The sequence below is a fragment of the Dioscorea cayenensis genome, chromosome 9, assembly GCF_009730915.1.
Source record: "Dioscorea cayenensis subsp. rotundata cultivar TDr96_F1 chromosome 9, TDr96_F1_v2_PseudoChromosome.rev07_lg8_w22 25.fasta, whole genome shotgun sequence".
In the NCBI taxonomy this organism is placed as follows: domain Eukaryota; kingdom Viridiplantae; phylum Streptophyta; class Magnoliopsida; order Dioscoreales; family Dioscoreaceae; genus Dioscorea; species Dioscorea cayenensis.
Genome location: NC_052479.1, coordinates 24,681,089 through 24,690,846, shown reverse-complemented (window position 1 = coordinate 24,690,846; position 9,758 = coordinate 24,681,089). Strand labels below are relative to the sequence as shown.

At 43.1% G+C, this 9,758-nt stretch overlaps 1 non-coding gene across 1 annotated transcript; it reads left to right on the top strand.

Annotated features, from left to right (window-relative positions):
- Window positions 1-9,651: 9,651 nt before the first annotated feature.
- LOC120269572 lies at window positions 9,652-9,758 on the top strand. The gene has a single exon (XR_005539221.1). It is a non-coding gene; the product is annotated as a small nucleolar RNA R71 (small nucleolar RNA).

Here is a 9,758-nt window from a genome sequence, read left to right as displayed (position 1 = left end):
AATACGCCATGACCATTGGGTATTTTCTACCGCTCCAATATTAGGGTTAGACCAAGTTGTGTTCCGGCTCAAATTAGGGATTTCCCCTTTGTTAATGCAAATCGTACAAGGATTTGATCAGAAAAAATTCCGTATCAATACTTATACCGGATTAGGGGTCAATTGCCGTGACCATCGGGTTGATCTAATTTAGGAAATCTCTAGGTCCAAACCCTCAATTGCATGACATTCTTAGCATCCTTTACACTTTATTAGCCCCTAGGTAATCCGCATCCGTGACCATTTCTTTCCCCTGATTTTATACCCTTGCCTTGTTTTAGACTCCACTTGTAGTCCTTTCATTTTAATTAATAGATTAGAGAAACCCTTCGAATCTTTTGGCTAGACAATACGCGAAGAGGAAGTAAGGGTAGATCCTTGGGCTCAGGGAATAAGACCTTCTCGTGCTCGCACGAGAGGTATTACTTGACGACTTCGTATGCTTGCGGATCGTGCATCAAGTTTTTGGCACCGTTGCCGGGTACCCACAAGGAATACTCGGAAAACTTAGAGCTTATTGATTTAGCCATTGTTTCCTTCATTTTGCACATTTGTTTCTTTTTATTTTATTTTATTTTATGTTTTTTTGTATATACATTTCCATTAATTTGAAATTATTTTCTGCTTTAAATATTTCTTTTTGCTTAACATTTCTTGTTTATTCATTATCGACTATAATCATGGCTGCGGCTAGCGGTTAGTGTGACGCTTCCTATCTACAGATCCCATATACGAATTTCCCATTTGAATATCTAGCGGCATTTGAACTGGAGGAAATGATGAGTACATACATTCTTGATAGTTGGAGACGGTCTGAGCATTACAATGTGGCTAGAACTGTACCCTTGGAAGAACATGACGTGCAGGACCTATTCACGCATTATATGAAGTCCAACAATGTGTTGCCAGTAGTTGAGCTTATTCCACATGTCCTCCCCTCCATCCCCATCGGTGAGGAAGAGAGGAGCAAGTCCGATGACTTTGGCATACTAGTTCAACAAGATGAAGAGGAAATAGATCTTATGGGGGGAGGACTAAGTGTCATCCGGATGTGAGATTCACGCTATGGAAGAGTGCATGGATAGTGGTAGCTCCATGGAAGATGAGTGTAGAGGGTTCAAGGATTTTGATCTCGGGAAGTTTGGGAGACTAAAATCATCAATTGAGGAACCATCAGAACTAGAACTGAAGAAGCTACCCGAACACCTGGTGTATGCATTTCTGGCAGAGGGGTCAAAACTTCAAATTATCATTGCCTCAGACCTGACCCCTAGGCAAAAATCAGACCTTCTGAGTGTGTTAAATAAGTATAAAAAAGCAATTGCGTGGAAGATCTCAGACATTAAGGGAATTAGCCCTTCCTTCTATACACACAAGATTGACATGGAAGATAATCATAGGCTAACGGCTATACCCCAGAGAAGGCTCAACCCTAATATGAAAGAAGTAGTGCGCAGTGAGGTGATCAAACTTCTTGATGCATGCATCATTTACCCTATCTCTGATAGTGAGTGGGTGAGCCCAATGCAAGTAGTACCAAAGAAAGGGGGAATGACGTTGGTCACTAATGAAAAAAATGAATTAGTCCCCACTAGAACGGTCACAGGTTGGCGGGTGTGCATAGACTATAGAAAACTCAATGATGCTACTAGAAAAGATCATTTCCCTCTACCGTTCATTGATCATATGCTTGAACGACTAGTAGGGAACTCATATTACTGTTTCTTGGATGGCCTCTCTGGATACTTTCAAATTCCCATTGCCCCAGAAGACCAGGAGAAGACAACTTTCACATGCCCTTATGGTACTTTTGCTTACCGCCATATGCCTTTTGGTCTATGTAACGCGCCAGCTACCTTCCAGTGATGCATGATAGCCATATTTGATGATCTAGTGGAAGATATCATGGAGGTTTTCGTGGATGATTTCTCAGTTTTTGGTGATTCTTTCGACCTCTGCCTCAAAAATCTAGAGCGGGTCTTAGCCAAATGTGAGGAAACCAACTTGGTTCTCAGCTGGGAAAAGTGTCATTTTATGGTCGAGGAAGGCATTGTGCTTGGTCATAAGATATCACAACAAGGAATTGCGGTGGATAAGGCCAAGGTTTCCACTATCGAACAGCTGCCTCCCCCAACATCGGTGAAGGCCATTAGGAGCATTTTTGGGACATGCAGGTTTTTACAGAAGATTCATCAAGGATTTTTCATTGATTGGTCAACCACTTACAAAACTCCTTGAGAAGGACGCGGTATTCGAGTTTAGTGATGAGTGTATGACTGTTTTTCTTACCCATAAGGAAAAGCTTGTTGAAGCCCCGATTATCGTGTCCCCCGATTGGAATTTACCTTTTGAACTCATGTGTGATTCTAGCGACTTCCCAGTGGGGGCAGTTCTTGGGCAACGTCGATGGGGTCCCTATTTGTTTAGTATTCGGATAATGAGAGAAGAAGAAACTCTGTGGTTCACTGATTTTGTAAACTATCTTGCTGCAGGGACACATCCTGGTGGGCTAACTTATCAACAAAGGAAGAAGTTCTACTCTGATCTGAAATATTACTTATGGGAGGATCCCTATTTTTTTAGAACTTGCGCTGACCAGGTAGTGAGGAGATGCGTATCTCATTCGGAAGGGTATTCTATCTTGGAGCACTGCCATGTCGGTCCCGCTGGGGGGCATTACAGTGCCAACCGGACAACCAGGATAATCCTAGATGCAGGTTTCTATTGGCCTTCCATCTTTCAAGATGCACAAAAATTTGTTCAATGTTGTGATAGGTGCCAATGGACTGGAAACATTTCAAGGAGAGATGAGATGACACAAACCTGGACCCAACCTTGTGAGGTGACAAGGTCCCCTTGCGTATATCCCGCAAGTGCACGGGTTTGTCGAAGTAATAATCCCGGATGAGCGGGTATCGAATCCACAGGGAGTAGGGAATAAAAACAATTAATCCACTTCTTAGCTATGTGAAAAATCAGTAGTCATAAGTCTGATAATGATTCAATTCTCAAAAGTAAAAACAACAAGTAAGAGAGCACGAGTAAAGGAGGAGGTAAGGCAATCGATAATGATGGGGTACTCGGATAATGCTCCGCCTAGGACAATTGTTTCAAGTGCAAGAACCCTCTATTATGCTTCCTAATTAATGTAATGGTGAGTCATGGAAATCCTTAAATACATAGTCCCAAATCTAAGGTCAACTATGCCTAACTCTATACATGTCCCGAAGGAGAGATTAGATTATCTCTCAACCTCGCACTCGAATAGCATTCCAATGAGCTCTAGGGATCCCAAGTGATAAATCTCTTCCTAAGTATAGACCTAACCCTTTGGTCCAGGTGGAAGGTCCCTAACCACGATTAAGACCTAAATACTAAGATCACCTCAACGCTTCACTCCGTTGCACGCGCAACTAAGCCCCAGCGGAGGTTCATCCCTTAGACCATTCACTCTATTATGGCCGCAAAGAACTCGAGGAACGGAGGTAGAATCTATCACGTCAGAGAGGAAAGGGGACCCTCATGTAACTCTCGACACACCCTCTCAATCCTCTCCAATCTAGCTTTGTCTAACGCTCGTGGTGTGTCACTCACTCACAAGGTTACCAACAAGAACTCTCAACCCTAGTGTCACTCTAGGGGAAATGTTCATACAATCAAGCATTCAAGGTTGGAACTCACAACAAACATCAATTAATTGAAGGCATAATAAAGAGATTCAACGAAACAAATACATCCTAGGGTTCACAAATACCCAAGTACCCACTAGGGGTTTAGCTCTCTATGGAGCTAAGTACAATCAAAGAAATAGAATGTAAAAGCAATGAATCCATAGAGAAACCCCCTTGATAGTCATGTCGATGGTTTTGTGGAAAGTCCTCTACTCGTCGTCCAAGGATTCCCTCGTCCGGTATAGGATACGCCTCGACGGAAGCTCCCCTACCATTCGTCTTCCTCAAGAATGAAGATGTTGGAGCCGTAGAACCTCTCCAAAACCTTAGCCAATACCTCTCAAAACCCTAGCCGAAATCCTCTCTCAAGTTGGGGAAAAGATGGAGAAAAGAATGCTGAAATCGGGGATGAATCCGCTTTATATAAGGCTGGAATCGGGCAACCATACGGGCCTGTGGATTTTTCACATGCCCATGTGGAATTTCCACACGGCCGTGTATAATTTCCACATGCCCGTGTGGATTCTCTGAATTCCTATTTTCTCTGCCGGCTGTGAACAGTGCTCTGCTACAGTATCCTTGTCTTGATTTTATATCCGTGACCATTTCTTTCCCCTGATTTTATACCCTTGCCTTGTTTTAGACTCCACTTGTAGTCCTTTCATTTTAATTAATAGATTAGAGAAACCCTTCGAATCTTTCGGCTAGACAATACGCGAAGAGGAAGTAAGGGTAGATCCTTAGGCCTAAGGAATACGACCCTCTCGTGCTCGCACGAGAGGTATTACTTGATGACTCCGTATGCTTACGGATCGTGCATCACATCCTGTGTGGCGTGAACCTCAACAATCTCAGTCCTTAGCAACCCTATAGCACTCTCAAGCCTCTCAAAGCGATCATAGGCTTGAGATGAAGAAACATACGCAATGGAGGTGGCAACTGTGCTATAATTGGTGCCTCAGTCTCCACCTACTCAGGTTATGGATCAAGCACAGCTTGAGACCCCTTGCTGCATCTCCCTCACCTTCGGCTCTCTTTGGCAGGGATATGATCATCACATATACTCCATCTCTGTATCTCCCGACCATGCCCATCTGTCTTATAGTCTCCAAGCCGGGGGGACGGTACTATGATCTTCTTAGCCCCCCTGATCGCATCCAAGAGTTCCATACCAATGATGAGTCACGTAATATATAGGCCTAAAAAGATGACTCTGATCCTGGCGTACTGGCCCTAGTGTCTCAAATACTCTTCTAAAATGTGCCCCAAGTGGAGCGTCTCGCTCTGCACCATCGAATACAGATAAAGTAGCTCCTGCAGGCTCAAAACACCTGTACTATCGCCACGCCCATTCATTGATCTGCTTAGAATAGCGTGGATATATCTATAGCTCAGTCGCGAGAGGCACGTAGCCTTAGACACACCCGGCTCATACTGACCCTGGCCACAAAGTGTCCTATATGCTCTCTAAGAAGTCAAACTACCCGGATAATCAGTCGGTAATTGATTATACTCCTCAGTGTCTGTAAACGCCTCATTGTATAACCCAATCTGACTGAAAACTATGTGACGCTTATACTGTGATACTGTCCAAACGCCCTAAACTGAATGGCATCAATACTGTCGAAACTACTATAAGACCAGTCAAATTCGAATGAGACGAGCACCTCCAATGTCTACATGCGGATAACCGGCCCTTGGATCAAAAACAAAAGCCGCTAACTACCCACCGAAAGTAGCATGTCAACCTCATAAGTTATGTCATTCCCTAATTGGCTCTCCTTGAGCGCACTCAAGTCTAGGAACCGCATCTAACCGAACTTCAGCTACGAAACTTGTTCAAACTGAGCCTAGCTCAAGTGAGGGCTCACGTGGACACTTACCAGGTGCTGTCTTGGTCTTGGGTTCCATATCTGCAAGAATTAACAAGAGAAGTGATCAAATAAAGTCACAAATCAATACTGAATAAATCCACATGGTCGTGTGGAAATTTCACACGCTCGTGTGGATCCACGAGGTATGAAAGCCACATAACCAAGTTTCAAAATTCCAAAAATACATCACAAATTCATTCCAAAATCATTCTAAAGGAAATTACCAACCATTTACATATAAAAACAAAGCAGCATTCCAAATTTAAGCATGATAAATCAAGATTTGGCAAAGAAAAAAGAGAAAGAGGGCTTACCGACAAGATGAAACTCAAAAACCTCGAATATGGCAAGAAGACGCCCTAAAATCTTTATAAATAGATAGTGAGAGGTCGGGAGAGTTAAGAGAGGCGTTGTTTGAGTGTTTGGGAGTTAAAGAATAAAGAGGCGCAAGTAGATCTTAAAGAAAAATCGCGCCTCTTAGCGTTCTGTGCATCCACATGGGCGTATGAAAATTACCTACACCCATGTGACTCCCACAGGACCGCTTACAGGGGTAGACACACGCCCCTATCTGCTCTCGAGATAGCCTCTGGCTGTCTCTGAACGCATTCACATGGCATGTGGAAATTCCCCACGGCCGTGTGCCCGACCCACAAGGACACCCACATGCCCTTGTGGCTTCTCTGTCTACCTGAAAATTTGGCTAAGTGTTCCACACACTAATAAGTGCTTATGTGATAAGAATACGAAGTGTTCTTTACTTATGATGATTATTATTTTTATCGGGTTTTAACGCTAATATGTGTGTATTTATGTTACTTTCATGCATATAGGGTTGTGAAGCTGAATCTTAGAGAAAGAAGCCAATGTAGATCGTGAGTGCACCATTTGGAGGAAATCTTGAGAAGGTTCAAATGCGAAGACATAAGTCGGGTTCAAGATGCTAGAATGTGCCAACCTCCTTGTATTCAAGCTAGCACAATGATTTGGAGGGGCACAGAGGTAGTCACATTCTAAGTATTCCGGCTTGTGCATGTGTAACAAGATCTCCACCAACATGGCCATTCATTGAAGAAGCAAAGTGATCTACGACGTAAACGTATGCCCGTGTATGTTACCTCGATGAAAGCATTGTTTCAGAAGTGTTTCGGACCGTACTGCTATAGGATATTGTAGCAACGCTCCAGCAAAATACTGTAGTAGGTATTGTTCATGGCCGGCCAAGAAGGAGTTATCCAGAGAAGCCACACGGGCATGTGGAAATTCCACATGCTCGTGCGTTAATTCCACAAGGGCCGTGTGAAATATTCACATGTACATGTGGATTCCGGATTCCAGCCCTATTTAAGGCTGATTTCAGCCCCGATTTCAGCATTCTTATCTCCATCTTTTCCCCAACTTGAGAGAGGGTTACAGCTAGGGTTTTGAGAGGTATTGGCTAGGGATTAGGAGAGGTTCTATGGCTCCGACATCACTCTCTGTTTAGAAGAAGGTTAGTGGGAGAGCTTTCGTCAGCACCTATCCTGCAAGGTGTATCCTAAGCCGAACAAAGGGACCTTTAAACGAGTAGAAGACTCTCCACTAGACCATTGTCATGACTATCGAGGAGGTTTTCTATGGACTCATTACTTTTACATTCAATTTAATTGATTGTAATTAGCTCCATGGAGAGCTAAACTTCCTAGTGGGTACTTGGATTGTGAACCCTAGGATGTATTTGTTTCATTGAACCTTGTTATTATGCTTTCATTAATTGATGTTTTTATTAAGTTCCAATCTTGAATGCATTAATTGTATGAATACTCCCTTAGAGTGATACTAAGGTTAAGAGTTCTTGTTGGTAACCCTTGTGAGTGAGTGACACACCATGAGAGTTAGACAAAGCTAGATTGGAGAGGGTTGAGATGGTGAGTCGAGACATAGCGGAGCGTCCATTTTCCCCTCTGGTGTGATTTATTCTACCTCCAATTCCTCGAGTTCTTTGCGGTCATAATAGAGTGAATGGGCTAAGGGATGACCTTCCGCTGGGGCTTAGTTGCAAGTGCAATGGAGTGAAGCGTTGAAGTGATTTTAGCATCTAGGGATTAATTGTGGCTAGGGATCTTTCGCTTTGACCAAAATGTTAGGTCTACATATAGGAAGAGGATTTATCACTTGGAATCCCTAGAACTCATTGCAATTCTATACGAGTGCGAGGTTGAGAGAATGTTCAATTTCTCCTCCGGGATATGTACAGGGTTAGGCATGGTTGACCTTAGATTTGGAACCATGTATTAAAGCATCTCCATGACTCATTAATGCATTAGTTAGGAAGCATAATAGAGCACTTGAAATGATTGTCCTAGGTGGATCAATATCCGAGTACTCCATTTATATTGATTGCCTTACCTCTCATTTACTTGTGCTCTCTCTCTTGTCTCTTTTACTTTTGTTTGCATTACATCTTACCTCACAAATCACTATTTATATTTCACTTAGTTAAGAAACAAATTAAGTATTATTACTCCCTATTCCCTGTTGATACGATACCCACTCACCTGGGATTTTATTACTTCGACAAACCCGTGCACTTGTGGGACATACGCAAGGGGTGTTGTCACAAGCCCCTGTGGAAATTCCATACGGACGTGTGGATGCTCACAGGGGTACTCACAGGGACATTCACACACCCCTGTGTCTTCTTAGATAGATTTTGAGAACTCTGTAGAGAAACACATGCCAGTGTGGAAATTACCACGGGTGTGTGACCGTCACAAGGCCATTCACAGGGGCATTCACATGCCCCCGTATCCTGTTGGGATGAGCTCTGAACGGAAACACACGCCTGTGTGGAATTTCCACATACCCGTGTGTCTTCTCTGGATGACTTAGAAAAGATTATAGACTCTACAAAAAAATTTTCCACACCTATATACACACAAAGCCTATCCTTACTATGAAAAACCGACCAGAGAATCATGGAAAACACGCTCAAACAACCAAGAAACTATGTAAATTACATTTAGGCACACCAAAACACCAACAATCCATGAGAAAAGCACAACAATAGCATGTAAAAGATCAAAAGACCAACACTTAAGCTCTTATTCATGCAAGCACTAAACTAAACCCAAGAACTTCTTATATTGCTCATCATTTTGGTCTTTCTTTAATCTTGAAGGATAAGAGATTCTTGGATTATAGGGTGGGGGTGCCACCCCCTTCTCTTTTGCTATTTTCTCAACCTATACGACCTCAAACGACTCAACATTGGTCTTCTCACTCGGGAGCCTACTCTCAGCTTCACGACCACTTCTCAAAGTGATTGCCTTCACATGTTCCGATGGGTTTGTCTCCATGTTGCTAGGCAAACTCCCTTGAGATCTTTCCGAGAGTAACTTCACTATTTGGCCCACTTAGTTCTCCAAGTTGTGCAATGAAGCGGTGTGGTTGCAAAGTGTGGCTTCAACAAATTGAAATCTTGCATCCGCTGATGAAATGAACTAGGTCAAAGCCTTCTCTAAGTCTGTCATCCAATTTTCCAACCCTGAAACTCGATTCTCTATGTTTGGGGCTTGTTGTTGTTGTTGGAAACCTAGTGTTGCCATAGTCTTCTGTTACCATTGATTACTCCAAGAATGGTTTCGGGTGGCTCCTCCACCCAGGATTGAAGGTGTTCTTATATGGATTTCCTTGTCCTCTCATTGCATTACCTACAAAATCAACATATTCCACGGATGTGGTACCACCAATCGAAATAGGGCAATCAGATGGCGCATGTCGTCCTTCACAGCTAGTGCAACTCATCGCGTCTGCCACTCTAGGAGAAGTTAGAGTGTCTAACTTCTTGCTCAATGACTCAACCTGGGCCGCTAACGAAGTCAACTGCATCAATCTCATGAAGTCTGGCTACCTTCTTTCTATCCCTCATGTTCCACTGATAATTGTTCATAGCTATTTCTTTAATAAGATGTCGAGATTCTTCAGGTGTCTTGCTTCCTAAGGTACCTCCTACTGCAGCATCAAGTAACTGCTTCATGCTTGGGTTCAACCCGCTATAGAAAGTCTGAATAATCATCCACTCGGGGAACCCATGTTGAGGACATTTCCGCAGGAGCTCCTTGAACCTATCGCATGTCTCAGAAAGAAATTACAATTCCATTTGCACGAAAGAAGATATCTCATTCCTAAGCTT